This window comes from Mytilus galloprovincialis, chromosome 11, assembly GCF_965363235.1.
Source record: "Mytilus galloprovincialis chromosome 11, xbMytGall1.hap1.1, whole genome shotgun sequence".
In the NCBI taxonomy this organism is placed as follows: Eukaryota; Metazoa; Mollusca; class Bivalvia; order Mytilida; family Mytilidae; genus Mytilus; species Mytilus galloprovincialis.
In genome coordinates, this window is record NC_134848.1 from 41963403 (window position 1) to 41975119 (window position 11717).

At 31.0% G+C, this 11717-nt stretch overlaps 1 long non-coding RNA gene across 1 annotated transcript; it reads right to left on the reverse strand.

Moving 5' to 3' along the window:
• Positions 1-4455: 4455 nt before the first annotated feature.
• On the reverse strand, positions 4456-10302 carry LOC143051156 (uncharacterized). The gene is made up of 5 exons (XR_012970619.1): positions 10270-10302; positions 9034-9102; positions 6512-6622; positions 6069-6200; positions 4456-4969 (listed from the first exon to the last, which is right to left on the reverse strand). It is a non-coding gene; the product is annotated as an uncharacterized LOC143051156 (long non-coding RNA).
• Positions 10303-11717: the final 1415 nt, after the last annotated feature.

Genomic DNA, 11717 nt, shown 5'->3' on the forward strand with positions numbered 1-11717 from the left:
ACCGAAAAGGCATTATTATTAGATTTACACAACGGTTTGTATTGCAGGCATGTTAAATTTCTACAAAAAAACGTATACTTATAAATAGTTTTGTTTTGTGGACGTGTTTTTAACTGTTTTATTTTCAACCTTTACATTAACAGCATTGTGACTATCATTTGATGAGAAATGCATTATATTTCTATTTCAAATAATCTTACTGATATAATCATTTTCAAATAGTATTAAATAAGCGAATGATTCAGTATCTCAGGTGTTAAGGTTTTCGTTGTTGATGTAAAATTTTATCAACATTTAAAAGGTGTTTATTTACGTTATGTATTATTTTTTAGCGAAGGATAGTACATTGAACAAACTATACATCATCTTCATTAATGGATCTTAAGTATAACTTAGAAGACTATGAATCAGAAAAATAATCTGCCGTATTCGTTTTAAATAGCTGATGTATATAGCCAAATCAAATGTGAATACCAGGAATATTTTTACCAATAATATTAGAAAGAGATACTCCGCCCATTACAATATTAATGAATTTGTTGTTTAGTTTTTGGGGAAACACAAATGTTAAAAATGAACCCCTGAGTTTTTTTTAAACGACACTATATTGGATATTATTCTTTAATTATTGTTTTTTTTAATGCTTCCTATCTCCTGAGATAACCGCTAGTTTATAGTGGGGTTCGTGTTGTTTATTCTTTAGTTTTCTATGTTGTGTAATGTGTACTATTGCTTGTTTGTTTGTCTTTTTCATTTTTAGTCATGGCGTTGTCAGTTTATTTTCGATTTATGAGTTTGACTGTCCCTCTGATATTTTTCATCCCTCTTTTCTACATTTTTTTTTATCAAAATCGTTTAGTTCCGATATTATTTTTAAAAAATGCAGCTGTATTATGGTTTCTTTCAAGATACGTATCGTAAATGCTTAAAAAGTCCTGTTGCTGTAGTTTTCTAGCGTGGTGAATAATCATTCTTGTTCTGATCATTGTTTTTGTTATTGTCCTTATTACCCGGTTTATCATGTATATGTCCTGGTTATGTCAATATCAACATTTTATAATTTGATATTTCAATTAATTTTGTTCGTGAAAAACTTAAGTTTCATTTAAATAATAAATATATACAAATGAGATATTGTATGTTCTCTTTTTGAAATTGTTGTATCTTTGAATCTGTAGAAGCCTCATTTGAACATTCGTTTTGGTTCTGATCTGTTTATGTTAAGAACAGAACAAGGATGAGATGAAATTAAAATAGGTTTACTATTTTAAGATATAGAATATCTTAGTATTCAATGTATAGAATAACCTTCCTTATGTAGCCTTGTCGCATACAGTAGCCATGTGTATAGGAATCCGGAAAATTGTCTATACTGTGCAATTCCAAAAGTGACGGAAGTAAGACTATCTGTTGTAAACATCGTTCATTTACAGATAAATATGTCAGATTTGACACTTCCAGTTTTGCCACAATTTGTCTTAGATTTGTCTTTATCTCCATATATATTTTCACATTAAAGAGACTATATGAGAGACATATCTCTAAACACATGTGTATCAATATCGTCTAAAAAAAACCAGAACAAAACGTATACTTTTGCATCAAGCTTTTTGTTTTGGTTTTGCAATTATCTACTTTTTGACGAGAAGTGTCATACAAGTTTGGTATGCCAAAATGTCTTACTGTTTTATTCATTATTATATATCTATACTATTAAACGAGAAGACCTCATTTTGTGTGTCGCTTCTCTTCATCCCGCAAATCATCATGCCTGTGTGTTCTATAGGTAACATGCATAGTCGCATTTGTCATCCATTTTTAAATTTATTCAGATTGAGTTATTTTCGGAGAAAAACGACAAAATAGGCGTCCGGATATTGTTTCCTACATCAGACTGAATTTTAGTCATATATAATACTTCCGGTTTTAAACATGCACAAGAACAACCAATCGTATGATAGATTACAAAAATGAAAAATAAATCAGAGCGTTCTCCATATCATGGTTTTTAGATCGCAAGAACCACAACTATGATATCTCCTAGACACAATTAATAATAATAGAGACGCTCATATCAAAATATGTATCAAGCCAAACAAGTACAAAGTTGAATAGCATTGAGGATTCAAAATTCCAAAAGAGTTGTGCCAAATATGGCTAAGGTAATCTATGCCTGGCATTAGAAAATCCTTAGTATTTGGAAAAATCCAAAGTTTTGTAAACAGGATATTTATAAAAAATGACCACGTTATTGATACTGGGCTGGTGATTCCCTCGGAAAAACGACAAAATAGGTGTTCGGATATTGTTTCCTTCATCAGACTGACTTTTAGTCATTTATCCACATGTAAACTACAATACTACTATAATGTATAGAGACTCTCTGTATTCTGTCTACTGTTTTCATTAAAATATTTACAATTTAATTGGTCATACCAGTTACAAAAATGAAAAATAAAAAAGCCAATCAGAGAGTTCTCCATATCATGGTTCTTAGATCGCACGAACACCAACTATTATACCCCCTTAGAGTCAATTATTTTTCGCGTTTATTATGGCCACATGTAAACTACGATTATACTACTATACTATATAGAGACTCTGCATTGTGTCTACTGATTTCTGTGAAATATTTACTTTCTAAGGGGTCATACCAGTTGCATATATATTGAAATAAGTATTTCATATGGAAACAAGAATGTGTCCATAGTATACGGACGCCACATCGACACTATCATTTTCTATGTTCAGTGGACCGTGAAATGGGATACAATCTCTGATTTGGCATTTAAACTAGAAAGATCATAGCATAGGGGACATAATTACTAAGTTTCGAGTTGGACTCCAATTTCATCAAAAACAACCTCGACAAAAACTTTAACCTGAAGCGGAGGTACGGATGGACGAACGAACGAACGGACTCACAGACTAGAAATTATAATGTAAATGAGGAATAAAAAAATATTGTTGAAAGTGAAAGTAGTGATTTGGATAAATAAAATGAAAAAAGGGTAGAGATTAGAGGGAGGCATGACTTTTTCGGGACGTCAGGATCGGTGGTTGTTAAGCTAGGGATTTCGGGATTGATCTTTACGGGATCCGGAAATATTTTTTTACGAATTTCGGAGTGTCGGGATATGATTTTCGTTATAACACGCACCTTGGGATTTTGGGATCAGGGCCCCTCCGACCACCTCTCAAATTAGCCTTAGTCATTTATATAAGATTCAAATCCTATCATTGACACGTTAATGGGGCGATAAAAAGGAATATCACTGATGGATTTTCATAGAAGCATATTTTCTTAGAATAATGAAGGGCTGTAAGCAGTTTCATTTATTTCATGTTTGAAGCAGTGCAAATTTTTAATTTAATTTGACTTTTGCTAAAAAATGCATTGTAGCAAAGTGGAAGAATTATTGTGATATAAGACCAGTAACATGAAAATAATTAAATTCAACAGAAAGGAAACAAATAACGAACTTTGGAAATAAGGGAGAGGGCTCTTGAACCTTAAATGAACTTCGCCAGACAATTTCTTTTACAAAAATTCATCCAACCACAGTTTACAAGCTGTATATGCCCGCGATTTCGCGGGTGTCTTCAAGTATAGAATAAATTGAACACATTTCTTATATCTTAACCTATGACGATTCGGTATGAAAAACCAGTTATGCAACAATTCTGAATCAAAATGTTGGTACTAAAATATCGTCGACAATATTATAATGTTCAACATTTTGGCAAGTATTAGATTGAACTACCTTTTTTAAGTTTCATCTAATACCTTTACTGTAGGATGTGAATTACAGACAAATTCTAAATGTACAAAAACTTTGATCGTATTATGAATTCAAACAACCATACCGTCTGTCGTTTGTTTTTGTTTTGTTTCTTAATATTGTCTACATAAATTAAGCCGTTATTTTTCTCGCTTGAAATGTTTTACATTGTCATTCGGGGCCCTTTAAAGCTGACTATCTGGTATCGGTTTTACTCATTGTTGAAGGCCGTACAGTGACTTATTATTGTTAATTTATGTGTCATGTTGACCTCTTGCGGAGAGTCATAGGGAATCATACCACATCTTCGTTTTTTATATCATATATATATATATATGTGTAATGAATATTTTGAAATACTTTGATTTTCTTTATTAAAATGTTTGTTTTTAACATGTTTTACTAGAAAACTGTGGAATAGAATGACGCTCATGTCACACTTTTTACTGCATATTTTATATGCGTAGTAAGGAAATTATTCTCTTTAGTGACTATTGTGGTATAACATTGATACAGTACACAAGTGATACACATTTTGAGGAGTTGATATAAGTATTCAAGCATTGTGTATCCAACAAAACGATATATCAAGTGCAGAAGTCCGAATATTATCAGATAAAAAGCCTTGATATAGCCTATGTACCATAGCCACTAGATAAGTCGCCATATTAAAATACTTTAATCAATAATATTCGTAAGAAAAATCAATTACAAGAAGTATTTTATTGATAGCATAGAATGAATAATGAAAGTGTAAAATACGAATATAGGTATTGACCAATTATCATTGATTATTGTTTAAATTTTTTAAAGATATTAAATCAATTTAAACTTTAAATTGCATTAATGTTACATTTCGTTTTTACAAAATATACATACATGATAATATAACACTACACACTACTGCTTATGAATGTTCATAAATATTTCATTATATCATAGTCCATTGACGATTCCAATTGTTTGCGTGCATTTTTCTTCAGTTCATATTCAGTTCTATTTTCCATTTTTTCCTCTTCTGAGTAGCCTGAGCCTTTCAAGTTTATTAACAATTTTCTCTGCCTCAACTTCGTTTTTCATTTTGTAGAGATTCGAACCAGCAGCTTCATTTTTACCTCTTTTGTTGAGACCCCTGGATACAGCTTTTTTAGCACTCACTTTTGCTATACTCCGTCTTGCAAGTGGGTCTGTTCTTTTTATTGAAAATAAAGTATTGTAAGAACAATTTAATGAAATCAAACGTGTATGATGCTTTCGACAATGTGGAGGGCGAGTTGTTATCATTTTTGGCCAATTGAGGAATGACACATCGATTTTATGTGTGTATTATCATTTTAAAGAATTAGTATTGTATTAAAAACATACATATCAGGTCTATGTAAGGACTATGACAATCAATTAGGAAACCTTTAATAGCTGACTAAACAAAAGGGTAAATATTGCTGAAATATATGCATGTTAATTCGTAAATCCGAAATAAAACTTGTGTGACAGTCAATATGACATTGATTGAGATTGTTCACGCATCCTTTTTGTACCTATATTAAGAAAATACAGACAACAAGATATGTTCAATGATAAAATCGTCTCTAAATTCAAAGTTGATTTTCTCAAATTGTATTATAATATCAAAGATATTTGATTTGTTCTTTTTCCAATCTTAGATTTTATTTATAAGTTATTTTATTAACCTCTGAACTAGCTGTCAGTAACATCGAACACTCATAGGTGTCTATTTTTGTTTTCTGGATGCTAAGTTCCCGGCCATGTCCACTTTGTGCGTCGGTTAAACATGACTCTATCTGTTTCCGTCTGATGGTTTAAGCCTTATACAATTGATTTGTATAGTATTATCTTATTTTAAATTGTTACATCACTGGCGCCAGTTAACACGTCTAATCACCCCCACCCCACCCCCCTTTTCCACACACACACAAACTATGTATGTTTCTCTCCCAAGTCAAGAGCCTGCCATTCAGAGGTTATCGTTTGTTATTGTGGTTCATTTAAGTTCTTTGTTCATTAATGTTTACATAAATAAGGCCGTGATTTTTCTCGTTTGAATTGTTTTATATATATAATTTCGGAGCTTTTTAAGCTAGCTATGCGATATGGGCTTTGTTTACTGCTTGATTCTGTACGATGACCTCTATTTAGCAAATTTCTGTGTCATTTAATCTAAAGAATGGATGATTTGGAAGAACTCATTTAATATATGTATTTTTATGAGCGAATCACAGCATTTGCATGAACATGTCAAGGTAAAACAAGCATTTGAATACTTACTATATGTATTCCAACAAAGGTTGGAGCATCCCCGTTCGTCAGAGCCATCACCACAGTCATCCATACCATCGCATACCCAAGACCATTTTATACAGGAATCAGTAGCACAAAGAAATTGATCACTTTCGCAAGCTGTAATAAAAATTGATGATTTTTTTTTTTTTTTAATATACACAAAAGTTCATGCAATATACAATGAAATATTAAAGCTTCAAGAATACAAGATATTCTTCCTGGTTTAACATGTGATTATATAATGGTGGTAATTTACGATAAAATTTTCTCCTGGATTTTCATCTGTTTTTTTAAAGATTGGTTTTGAAATCATATAGGTGTAAACAAAAATTGTAAGGACTCTTGTACATAATTATATTCTACTTTATAAAGTAAGCAATAATGTTTGTGTTTAGTTTTTAAATACAAAAAGGTTATACTGGTATTACGAGAACATCCCATATCGTCTTCTCCACTACTGCAATCAACCCAGGAATCACACTGATAATCTGAAGAGATGCATTGTCCGTCCAAGCACGTATACTGATCATCAGAACAGCCTGAAAAAAAGCAATATATATGGCATATAAAATCGTCTACATTGTGTTTTAAAACATTTTTCGCTGCTTTTTTTAAATGTATAAACGTAAGCATTGATGATGTAGCATTGAGCAAGAAACCGGGAATATATTAAAGATTGAACGTGAAACCCCTGAACGTATAATAAACCTGCATGTTTATTTATATTTACGAATGATTTCATTCTGCGGATGATAGAAACCCCTGAACGTATAATAAACCTGCATGTTTATTTATATTTACGAATGATGTCATTCTACGGATGATAGATACCCCTGAACGTATAATAAACCTGCATGTTTATTTATATTTACGAATGATGTCATTCTGCGGATGATAGATACCCCTGAACGTATAATAAACCTGCATGTTTATTTATATTTACGAATGATGTCATTCTGCGGATGATAGATACCCCTGAACGTATAATAAACCTGCATGTTTAATTATATTTACGAATGATGTCATTCTACGGATGATAGATACCCCTGAACGTATAATAAACCTGCATGTTTATTTATATTTACGAATGATTTCATTCTGCGGATGATAGAAACCCCTGAACGTTTAATAAACCTGCATGTTGATTTATATTTACGAATGATGTCATTCTACGGATGATAGATACCCCTGAATGTATAATAAACCTGCATGTTTATTTATATTTACGAATGATGTCATTCTACGGATGATAGAATTCATGAAAAGTTTTGACAAGTTGTTAGAATCGGAAAGCCTTGTATTGTGAACATTAAAAAATGTAAAGTCATCTCGTATATCATAAACTACGGTATTGTACACATCAAAATAGCAGCAAAATGAGATAGATAAGTACACTTGTAAAACCAAACTATACAAAACGCCCGCATAAATGTCTATCTAGTGATGGCGACCATTGTCCATGCATCAACACCGATTTAAATGAGATTAGAAAGTCAATGAAACATTGTGAAAAGCATATTGTAAAAAAAAAAGATGTTAAAATTATTGTCACTGAAACAGTTACAACCTTACTTGTCCAAATGAAGAAAAAAAAGATGGAAAAAGAACTTAAAAAAGAAATGATGCATGAAATTTAAACTAATAAAGAAAAGGTAAAACAGCACTTTAAGTCAGATGTATCTAGGCTCTGTGCAAGAATAGACATTGTAGAATTTGACAATGCGAACATATTTGAACAAACGCAAACCTTCACAAAGAACATAGACTACTAAAAGAAGATATTGAAAATGCAAACAGGAATGAACAATACTAAAGGAAAAACAATAGTATTTTTTTTTTACTTTCAAGAAAAAAAGGAGAACATATTGCCTCATAGCTTCTTACATGAGATAAGTAAACTATATGTAACAATTGAACCATTAGAAATTGTAGCAGCATACAGGATACCAGGAAAACACGGAAAACTTAGAGCAATTCTTATAAAGTTCATGCGCTTGGAATAAAAAATCTCTAAATTGCGAAATAGAAATCTTGAGAAGTTCGCATCTCTGACAATTTCACAAAATTTAAACAAGGGCTGCTTAATATGTTAGAACTGCATGAGGGTGTCATCAGTGCGAGGTATTTCAACGGACATATATTTGGCACTGGCTTCAAGTTGAAACGTCATCGTTTTGACATTGACGACAACATTAGGCAGAAATTAAACTCATAGGAATATATTCTTAAAATGACCGGTTATAACATTTGATGTATATTTATTCACAGTTGTTTATTGTCGTTTATTCCTTGCTGTTATTCTTATACAAAAAAAAATCATTCTATGTTGGTATTGTTCAACACAAAAGTTAAAAGTCTGAATCTTTGTTTTGTAGGCTGTACTATCTGGGAGTGGCGGACCTAATTAATTTTGTGACGGAATTTAATGTCTATTTGCGCATTTGTCTTTAATTGTTCTATTCACTTCAAAATTTCCGGTAGAACATTTAACAAAAACAACCCATTTGAAATACACATTTTTAATATTATTGGTTAGAAGGTAACCAGTTTTTCAATCTTATCTTCGACTTTAAAGCGTATTTGACACTACACTTATATTTAAAATTACATCGAACACCGTCGACTATATTAGAAGAAGTACACTCTAACTAGTTCTATACTATAATAATGAATATATAAAATACTGTATGATGGAGCCAAAGGAACATCACTGTCTTCAAAAGGGAAAATAAACAAAAGGGAAGGACAAATCGTGTCTTTTGTCGTAAATTTTAGTATGGAGTTTTCCATATTAGCTTGAATTCAACATATAATTACTGACAATTCATAAATATACGTAAACATATGCTCGACTATTGTTTTGAACACATACGATTATTCGATGTTAAAACAATTTAACTTGAATACCTATATACGCAAACTTAACATTGAGGTTTTTTAAAATACTTACAAAATGCTGTTCCCAAAAAAATTCCAAATGCAAGTACTACCTTCATAATTGTATATGTTTTACTGGTAACTAAAAAGAAAAATGATATCATCGAAATTAGGTATAATAAACTTTAATTTTTTTAATGGCCAACTAGTAAGGTTTGATACAAATAGCTTAAGACTTTCATTATTCGTATATTTCTTACCAGCCCAGTTGTCAGTATTTATTATCCTGACATGACTTTTTATAGATATGGTCACTTCTCTATATTAACGGATGCAAAAACTGTCTTCACATTTTTCGAAATACCAAGAATGTGCTATCTAGGATTACATTACCTGAACTGTATAATTATGTCAAAATTGTTAGTCTTTTTTGTATTCAACTCCGTCCCTCATTTAATCTTTTGAATAGATTTGAGTGTGACAATTGAGTCTTTTATTGACAAAACGAGATTCTGATGTAAATAATTTTAATCATGATATCTTTGTTAACTGTATAATGAATAATTTAGAATTCCTGACTTGTTCATGTAATCGAATGATTCAAATGTACCTAATGGGTTAAACTCAGTGGGAAATAGGAAAAAAATGAATGTAATCATGGTTATACTGTGCATTAATTTGCAATATAAACTATTTATAAGGATTTCAATGCATAAGATTATTCACTTTCAACTGTTATACAGTATATGAATTAGAGAACAAATAGTGTTAAACCAAATCAAAGAAATATATGGTAAAATGAGAATAATTTTCTCGATATATCTATTGATAATTTTCTTACAGTTTCATGGTTTTATCTCGGTTTTGAAATAAAGATGTTTTCGCGAAAATTCTTAATTTCATTGAAATTCAGTGCCCGCGTGGTTCACGCTAAAATTTATTTTAGAAACAATTCCGGTAATCGTCATATGAAAAAATTATGTGGATTGCACGTGAGATGCACGTGAGCATCACATGATATACACGTGAACATATTTTAACTTAGTCCACGTGAGGTTTTAATTACTAATCCCGAGTGACGTTAATGTTCATAGTATTCTAATACTATCTCAAGCTTATACGCATCTGCAACTGTCAATGTTTATGACCACTAAATCAAATATATGATAAATAAAAGATGAGGTTAAAGTTAATTTAGCTTAAATGATAAGCACAAGGTCGGCGAGCATTAATACAATTTAATACTGATTACAACATAGACGATCAAATGAAATTTTAACAATTATAATACATTGAATCTAAAACTTACATTTGTTGTCAGCAGTGAAAGCCAGGTCAGGACGTGGAGTTATTAACACAGCTGCTCCATATATATGCAAAATGCTAAAGCTAGGGTTTAATTTGATTGGACACAATTGCAAGTCGCAGTTAGTAAATTTACATGATAATAGAAACTGCTGAATGTACCTTTTTTCCTCTTTTTGTTAAATTTGCGTTTTTCAAAAACCTTGACTTTTTTTAACAAACGCCAATGAAAGTTTATGGATGTTCAAATACACTTTTTATTTGCACAAACATGTTTTGTTGTCATATTTCATGATGTCTATCTTCATAATACATTTAAAAGATAGATCTAGAACGATAACTGTATACGTATCGAAAACCGAATCTACAAAAGTACATTTGTCTGTAATAGAAATGTAAATTCATCTCGTATATCATAAATCTTGGCCGTATTTTTGACTAGGATGCAGGTGGAAAGAAGAGTCTCCTTTTTGCCTGTATACAGAATTTTAAAATGTTGATTGCGCTATCTTTATCTTAGAGTATATAAATAACGATAGAATCGAGTTTGAATTATCAAGTTCGTATATAAATGCAAATAGAACAGAACATATCTATTGTTGACAGTGTTTTAATTGATGCATGTATCTTTGAATTTTTAATAGAATATAAAACCATACAATTAACAGTATTAACTAAAGATGCACTAGCTATGAGGGACAAAACAGCACTTCTATTTGTTTTGTTCAATTAGGAATGAAAGTGAAATAATGAAATCATAATTCGTTTGTGGCAAACAGTTTTGCAAATAAACATCGCCGATGAACAATTCACTTGCTAGTGAATAATTCTACTTCATTGAGTATATAATCAAGACGTGTGATTTTCACTATAACCGCTTTGGTAGGGATTAGTAGCGCATACATTAGGCGTGATGTGTTATTGAAGAGAACAGAATGACAGCATTGCAAGTGAAACAAGAATAACCCATTTGATAAACAGATTTGATATAAAAAAAACTTTTTATTAGACATGTTAGAAAAGAGATGATTATCATATATTTTTAGCTTATGATCTGTTATCAAACAGACCCTAAATAGTCCAATTGCATGAGTTCTTTTCATTTCTTTATTTGTGTTCACATCAAATAGTTTGACCGTTGGCAGTCTTGTGATTGAAAATAATATGAAAAAAATATTAGTTCTATAATGTGTCTAAAACAACAACAAAAATCAACAAATCAGGTTTTTTTAAACGTTACTCCTCGTTTCATATGGACTAGAACTAGATTTGAAAAACAAACTGTATAAAAAAATTCATATGAAAAATAAAAAGATAAGAATATCTTTCAACAGACGGAGAAACAGGTTTATTTAATTTATTTTTGTCCATCGGATTTGTATAGTTCGTTCTTATATTGTACTGTTATACCACTGTCCCAGATTAGGGGGAGGGTTTGGATCCCGCAAACAT